The sequence below is a fragment of the Pundamilia nyererei genome, unplaced genomic scaffold (genome assembly GCF_000239375.1).
Source record: "Pundamilia nyererei isolate P.nyererei 1_Seehausen unplaced genomic scaffold, PunNye1.0 scaffold00290, whole genome shotgun sequence".
NCBI lineage: Eukaryota > Metazoa > Chordata > Actinopteri > Cichliformes > Cichlidae > Pundamilia > Pundamilia nyererei.
This window is the reverse complement of record NW_005187691.1, coordinates 433,402-441,625: the sequence shown is the minus strand read 5'-3', so window position 1 is coordinate 441,625 and position 8,224 is coordinate 433,402.

Below are 8,224 nucleotides of genomic sequence, written 5' to 3'. Positions count from 1 at the left end.
CACACACACACACACACACACACACACACACACACACACACACACACACACACACACGCTGTCTTGCTGTGTGTGTGATGACAGACAGCTGTGTATTCAGGTTTTTACAGCCTGAGAGGAAGTGTAAAGTCGACAGCAGAGCAACATCAAAGCTGCTGCTACTGTATAGCGACATGCACGTTAGTCCAACACACCAGCACTGCACTCACTTCTGCTGTACTTCTTCACTTTAAAGCAAGCAGCGATGACAAATTTAGTCCAAGTTCAGTTCACCACAGCTGTTTGAAACTATTCTTACTGTTCAGGGCCCACGTAATTACACATTGCTGGCACTTTTTTTTTGCCATTCTGCCCTCACGTAAACTGTACATATTAGTGTGGAAGTTATTTAGCTATACACAATATATACATACATGCACGCACATAAACAATCAGAAAACACAGTCATTCAAAATAAACATTTATTATTTTTCAAAATACAAATGTGTTCATACAAATCTTTATTGGAACTCCTGAAGTGGACAGACGGACGTAACCTCAGTGGAGAAGAGACTGAAATGCTAAATGCTCTCATTTCTGTGCTCTGTGTAGACTAACTTTAGTTAATAACCGTGTCGACTAAATGTCAAACCTCAGACTGGAGGGGAAATGTGGTTGGTTTCTATTCTTTTTCTTTTTTGCTTCTTTTCTCATGACCTTTTTATCTGCTGCCTAATTACTTTGGTGTGGCCAAGTTACAGGTGTTAGGGAAGCAGCTGTCGTTGAGGGAGTGGTCCACATCCAGATAGCCATCACTGCACTGCACTCAGGCACACCTCTTCTGGCAGGCCAGTTTTCATACCTGTGCATGGGATGCAGTGATCCATTAGATAACCAAGCTAGGCTTGGAGTCAAATACTTTTGGGCACAATACAGAGGCTGTAGTGTGAGTACACACGTAGTATCTTGAGATCCTATTAAGTGATGAATGTAGAGCATGAGACGTTGTTGTGGCATTAGCAGTAATGTGGGATACTTGACCTTCATGATGAACATGTCGCATTCTGCCAATGCGACATGTTGAGTGGTCATGCTAGGAGTTGATTGTTGCAGCATCCAAGGTTCACTGTGACTGCATCTGCCAACAGACCAGATCAAGAGGGATTCACATCTGTGTGTGTGTGTGTGTGTGTGTGTGTGTGTGTGTGTGTGTGTGTGTGTGTGTGTGTGTGTGTGTGTGTGTGGTTACAGTGAAGGCAGCTCCACCCTGCAGTTGTCTCTCTGCTAACTGACCACAGTACATTATGAACACAGCACAGTCAGACAGGGAGTGAGAGAGGGAGACAGTCAGTCACAGCAATACATGGAGTAATAACTGCTTCTATTTCAGTCTGTTCCCTTCCAGCCACTGACACACACACACACCCTTTTCTTACTCTGTCTTGCTTTCCATCTTCTTTCTTCTCTTTTTTTTCTCGTCAAAAGCTCTCATTTTGTTTTCTGCATCTTCTTCTATGTCCTTATCTTTGCTTCCCTCATTCTCACTCTCCTCCTTCCTGCATCACTTCCCATTCCCCTCCTCATCAAACCTACTATTTTTATGCACTCTGCTTTTCTTTTATGTGTTTTTATTAAAAATGCTATTAAATCCATCTCACAACAATAACATTACACGTTCTGCTCTCTGTGTAGCTCAGTGTTTTTTCACATTTAGTTGTGTCCAGCACAAAATCAAAAGATTTTTGGCATAAGATCAGTATTTTCTAAATATGTACTTTACTATCTTTCAACACATAACTTTAGACTGTATTTGAATCACTTGCCAAAGAACCAAACAAGTTTTTAAAACCAAAAGATGCTACCTTCCAGATTACCTGTCTTACGTTTACATTTGCCCAGTATGAGCATTCCTTTAAGCACTGCACACACAAACAGGCTCAAATTCTGGTATGCAGTGTGCTTTATTATTTTCAAAGTCTTGGATCCAAATTACAGGGGTAAAAATACATTTGCAGGAGTTTAAAATGTCTGAAAGAAGGACTAGCTGCTTGAAAGTCTTCTCAAGTCAGGCCAGTAAGGACTCAGAGCCAAGCAGGAACTAATTTGAGAGTGTTAATTGTGTTGTTTTGTTGATTTGAGGGTTTTTGAGGTACATTAACTGCTTTAGTCAACCTATACTAAATGTAGCAGATTTTAGGAAATGTTCCACATAAAACATATGAAGATGCATATGAAGGATTTCACAGCTGATAACTTCAATAAACCAATCAGACATTTGGTGGAGGGCATTCTCATGATACCACAAATATATATAGCTGACTGTGTCTTGCTCGAACAGTGGATTTATTTTGAACATTATTATCTCTTTCTGCCTTTCCATCCATCTGGCATCCTGCTGTTATCCCTCCTACATTTTTCCACCTGTTTCTGCGCCTATTTTTTTTTTAACAATATAGCTTTAAGCAAGAGGGGAATGCCTCACTCCCAGGGGTAAAACAGATGGATCAACACAAAATGATGGTTTAAGAATCCCCCAAACACCTGGCCTGGGTTTGTTTTTTAGTGTTTAGTGATGAGCTATGGATTCACATTTACCTTACAATTATACAAACCATTATCAGTAATGTCAAAACTTTCATTTTGAAGATTAATAAGTACATATATAATAATGAAATATAACAAAACAAAGTTATTAAAAATTATCATTATCAAAAGTATTCATAAAGAAGTCATTATCTATCTATTGTATATTACTTTAAAGAAAAAAGACTCATTAGTCCAACATTAGAGTGATTAAGAAAATAACATTAAGTAGTAACTAAGTAGACAAAGCAGACAAAAGTATAAGAAATACTTTTTGAAAACAAAATATAATGTTGGAAACTAAAACCTATATGACATTATCACAGCCTGCAGCAGGTTTTGACAGGGCAGGTATTTGAGTCCAAGAATAAATATGTAGAATATAAAAGAATATAAAATGTCCAGTAATATTTGATGATAGTTATGATAGTGACATTTAAAGTGAACATGAAAGGGTCAGACTGTCTCCTTTTTACATTCACACAGCCACTGGTTCTTGCAGGGTAGCATGCGTCTTAGCTTTGCAAAAGCTCAGTTTTCCCCACACACCCTGAAACACCAAACTAGTGTTTTACAAATTATACACTCTGAAGGCTGAGAAAAAGAAAAAGTCATGGAGAGAACTCTAACTGGAAGAAAAGGCTAACGCAGCAGGCATAGTATGAAAGTACACAATAACCTTTAAAGTCACTAACCTGTGAACAGTGGCAGTGGTGTATCAGTGGGGTATAGAAAGAGACATATCTTACATTTGAACTTAACCAGAAACTTCTAAAGAAAACTTCATTTTTTTTCTATTACTTTAAAAAATGGTGAGTATGGATATGTGGCCAGACATTCAAAGTGAAACAAATACAAATGGTCAAGTATTCTTCAGTCACAGTATCTTTCTGCATCACTCTTTTTGGTGAGCTCTCCTGATGACATGTTCAAGCTTTCCACTTAATACAATTAAGCTTGCCAAATTTACAGAACCAGTCGAATGCCTGTGCAAATACCAGTGGGTGAGTGTGTCCTAAACTTTGACTCTACTGCTCTGGGGTGGTTGTAGCTCAGGAGGTACAGCAGGTCATCTGCTAATGAGATGGTCTGTAGTTCAGGTCATGGCTGCTCCAGTCTGCGTGCCAAGGTATCCTTGGGCAAGATAATGAATCCCAAGTTGCTCTCCAATGTGTAAAGTTTGAATGTGTATGATGGAAAGCAGTTAGGCGTCAAAAAACTGACTGTATGTGTGAATGTGATTGTGTAAAGTCTGTTACATACTCTTACATCCTTAGAGATTGTTTTTAGACATTCCAACACACTCTCATTCTCAACGCATAAAATACCAAAAACTTGTCACAATCGTCGGTATTTTACTTTTGAAGTGAAAATAATAAACCTAAAAAAGCATTATGTACATTAAATCTGTTCACTTTCAGATCCTGAATCACTTTGGAAAACAATATACGATGGCCACAACATGAAGCTATTTTATAGTTGAATTATCAGATACTTTGACGTGTTTGTGTATATCTTTCCGCCCCAAGCGGGTTTATATTGGAGTCAATTGAGAACCCAGAGCGTTTAATGAGGACGTGGAAATTTACCTTTTGCTTCACTGTGAGATGCCTAGGGACGTGGTATTTTACACATTGGAAATGATAATGCTCTGGACATTTTGTGAGACACGGGGCAATCATGGCTCAAGACTTGGCAGTTCGTCTTGTAATCGGAAGGTTGCCGGTTCGAGCCCCGGCTCCAACAGTCTTGGTCGTTGTGTCCTTGGGCAAAACAAGGACACTGGTGATGGCCAGAGGGCCCGGTGGCACCAGTGTCCGACAGCCTCACCTCTGTCAGCTACAATGTAGCTTGCCATGGGTGGATGACTGAATGTGAATGTCCTTAGGGACTAGTAAAGGGGCGACCGTGGCTCAGGAGGTTGGGAAGCGCATCTGTAACCGGAAGGTCCCCGGGCTCTCTGTCCTGGTCGTTGTGTCCTTGGGCAAGACATTTTACCCTACCCTACCGCCTACTGGTGTTGGCCAGAGGGGCCGATGGCGCGATATGGCAGCCTCGCTGTCTGCCCCAGGGCAACTGTGGCTACAACTGTAGCTGCCTCCACCAGTGAGTGAATGAATAGTGGAATTGTAAAGTGCCTTGGGTGCCTTGAAAAGCGCTATATAAAAATCCAATCCATTATTATTATTATTATTTTTCTTGTGTTTCACTCCAGCTGTCATGGTCCCCGCACCTCGCCAGCTGACAGCAGTCAGGTGCTTTGTTTTGTTTATTCTCCTCTCTCGCCTCTGCTCTCCCTTTCTCTCTCGTCCTCTTCCACTCTCTCTTTCTCCTGCCGGGGCGGAGCTCAGTATGGGCTCCTGCTCCTGGCCCACGCACCTGGAGATGATCAGCACACCTGCCGCTGATTATGAGAATTGGAGTCCTACTTAAGATGGCGAGTCTGCTCTACTCGTCGCTGGATCGTTGAGCCATCAGTGTCAGTCGTCCTGCACTCTGCAAATTTTGTTCGTCAGTACATCTGAACCAGGAGATTAACTGTTTCTCTTTCTGTGTATAGATTTCCCCTGGACCTGTTTTCCTTGTGCACGGTGACTGAGCGTGAGCAAGAGTGATAGAGGAAAGAAGAGGAGCTGTGTGTGGTTGCGAGGGCTGTGTGGAAATCTCCCCTCCCTGGACTCCTGCCCCTTTCACTCCCGGACCCTGGAACCCCGGCCCCTTTTCCCCAGACACCGTTGTGTGTGTATATATATTTCACCGTGGAGAACACTGTAAATAAATTCACTTTTGATTTGAAGAAACTTGTGGTCTGCGCCTGAGTCTGCTCCACTAATCGTGACACCAGCCCCCCAGGCCGGTGTATAACATAATTGGGGGCTCGTCCAGGATCTGAACCTGGGACCTCTCGCACCCAAAGCAAGAATCATACGCCTAGGATGTCGGCTCAGAGCTTCGCACCTCATTGAAGTAATTTAGGAAATAGCAACACTATCACATAAATCATTGTCCAATGGCAATGACTTCTGCAAGGTCCCTCTTTTTTTGGGATCTGAATTTGATTCAAACATTCTTAGCTAAAATCCAGGGTATTTTGAAGAGCTGCCTCTTTTTTGAGAGTTAGAGGGAGAGAATCCTTAAAGGGCGCCTTTCAGATAGAGAATAAAAAGATTGGTGTAACCACATAATATACTTGCATTTATATAAAGCTTTTCTAATATCACTGACAACTCAAAATGCTTAAGACTGTAAGTCACATTAACCATTATTACTACTATAATACTATATTACTATTAACCATTTCAAAGAGCACTTTACTTCACAACTTTGACAAATTTAGAATTCCCAATCAGACTAAAATCTACATCTTGTCTGCCAAAGGTACCATCTGGAGAAGACCAACATGGAGGATGAAAATGTACAAAAAGGTTAAGCCAGATGGTGGATTTGAACCCAGATGCTCAGTGTGGTAGGTGATAATGCTGACCACTAAACCACCATGCAGCACCAAATGTATGGTGTGACATTTTGGGGAAAGCTGTGGGTTTTAATCTTTTAAGCATTAAAGTCTTGTATAAAATAAGAATTTGAATTTGGTTTATCATCAGTTCTTGAAAACTTTTAATTGAATTAAAACAGCAAGAACTTTACATCAGTACAGTTGCACCATTTAGGCTTTAGTTCCTCCTAAGCCGTATGGTGCATCAAGCATTTAATGCTTTCCATCATTGGCGATCAGCAACAATTGCTTCGGCTTCATCCCAGTTAATGCCGGCATGCTCCAGATCATCTATTATGGTCCAGCGCCAGTTGGTCTTAGGTCATCCGTCTTTGTGTTTCCCTCTACCATGTCATAGCATCGTTGGCTGGCCAGTGGAGCGGTAGGTGGAGGATGTGTTCTGCGAACCGAAATTGACATTGAGCAACAATATCGGCTGGGGGAAGAGCGTTAGCTCTTCGTAGCACCTCTTCATTGGTTATCCGGTCCTGATAGGAGATTTTCAATATTTCCTGGAGGACCTGTTGTTGGAGCATGTTCAACCAACAGTTGCACCATAATATTGGGAAAAAAAAGAACCTAACAATTTTTTTTTTTTAATGTTAGTAGGAAAAAGATTTTTTTCAGTTGTACCATATTCAGAAAAAAGGGTTTTCCTGTGAACATAAAATAATCTGGATAATATATTATGACATATCAACCCTGCTTCTGGATCCAACTTCCTACTCCGTTCATTAACCCTTTAGAGCGGCACGCTCTGTTTTGCCTAACTATTTTTAAATCCCGGTAGCTCTGCAACCACGTAAGCTAGCGCAATAATTTTTTTTGCATATGAAACCGGAGGAGTTGTACTTACATCTTATGCCATCAGCTTGTCCTAGGTCACAGTTTCCTTCCACATATAGCTTTGCAAAAACTTCATAAAAAGCACTTGCATCAACAAAAACATAATATTCCAGAAACACGCTTTGCCAATCCGATCAGCTGTTCATAACACTTCCTACGTTGGAATAGATGTCAGCACGAACCATTACCTGCCCGAAACCGGAAGTGACGTCATTGTTGCGGAAATGTAGTTTTTTTTACCATCAGGGCCTCAGGGCCTATACTGGTGTTTTTAAAAGTTATCTTTGACTTTATGACTTTCTGTGTCTTTTCTGGGATGATTAGGACTCATATTGCACTGCTGGAAATAGTTTATTTTGAGGCATACGCTGCTTTTTTGCAAATTTGCAGTATAATATTTATTTTCGTTTTTCCTGCAGTGTATAAAAATTGGTGTATTTCAAAAATAAAACTATGAAGATACTCAAAATAAATTTCCTGTGGTAGGAAACTATTTTGTGCAACTTTTTTGTATTTACAGTTTTGAGGGATAAGCCTCTTAAATTTCTCTAACTAGAAATATATGTTAAAAAAGCAAAAATTATTTTCAATTTTTTTGTAGTTTATTGCACTTTTTTGCAATTTATGTAATTACGATGCACTTAATGAATACATATTATTAAAATCTGGGCTATAATGGTTGTATTGATGTATAGCAACTTGAAATGCTCCCAAAAATGGCACTACACCATGTAAAAATATAATATAAGCTCTGGCGGACTTGGTTCTATGGTAGATCTTAAAGGGTTAAGGCTGTTGTAATGCTTTGTATCTTGTATTATTTACTATGTAGAGGCCCTTTAAAAAAATCATTGGTCATTGTTGGTTTCTCTGGCTTTTTATTAGCACTATTCATGCCCATCATGTCTTTCATAACAGTTTTTAAGACCTTTACAATGCCCATGGCTTCACACTTAACCAGACACAAAATGTCTGAATGCTTCAGCAAACAGTCACTCTAACCGTGTGTTCACACCGAACGTGATGGGCGCGTGAAAAAATCCCAAAACGCCCCTAACTTGACGCCTGCACATTCGCAACCTCTACGAGTGTCCAAGAAAAATCCCCCGCGCCCCAAAATATCATATTTTAACGCGCGTGAACTGGAAATGTGTCAGCTGCCGTTAAACCCCGAAGAAGAAGAAGAAGAAGCAGCAGCTGTGTCCCAGAATTCATAGCGCGGCCCAGCGCAGTTTCCAACAATGGCGGAGCTAGTTAGTTTTAATGTTACTCTTATTATTCTTTCTGGGTCACAAAACAAACGTTTAACATATTTTCAGG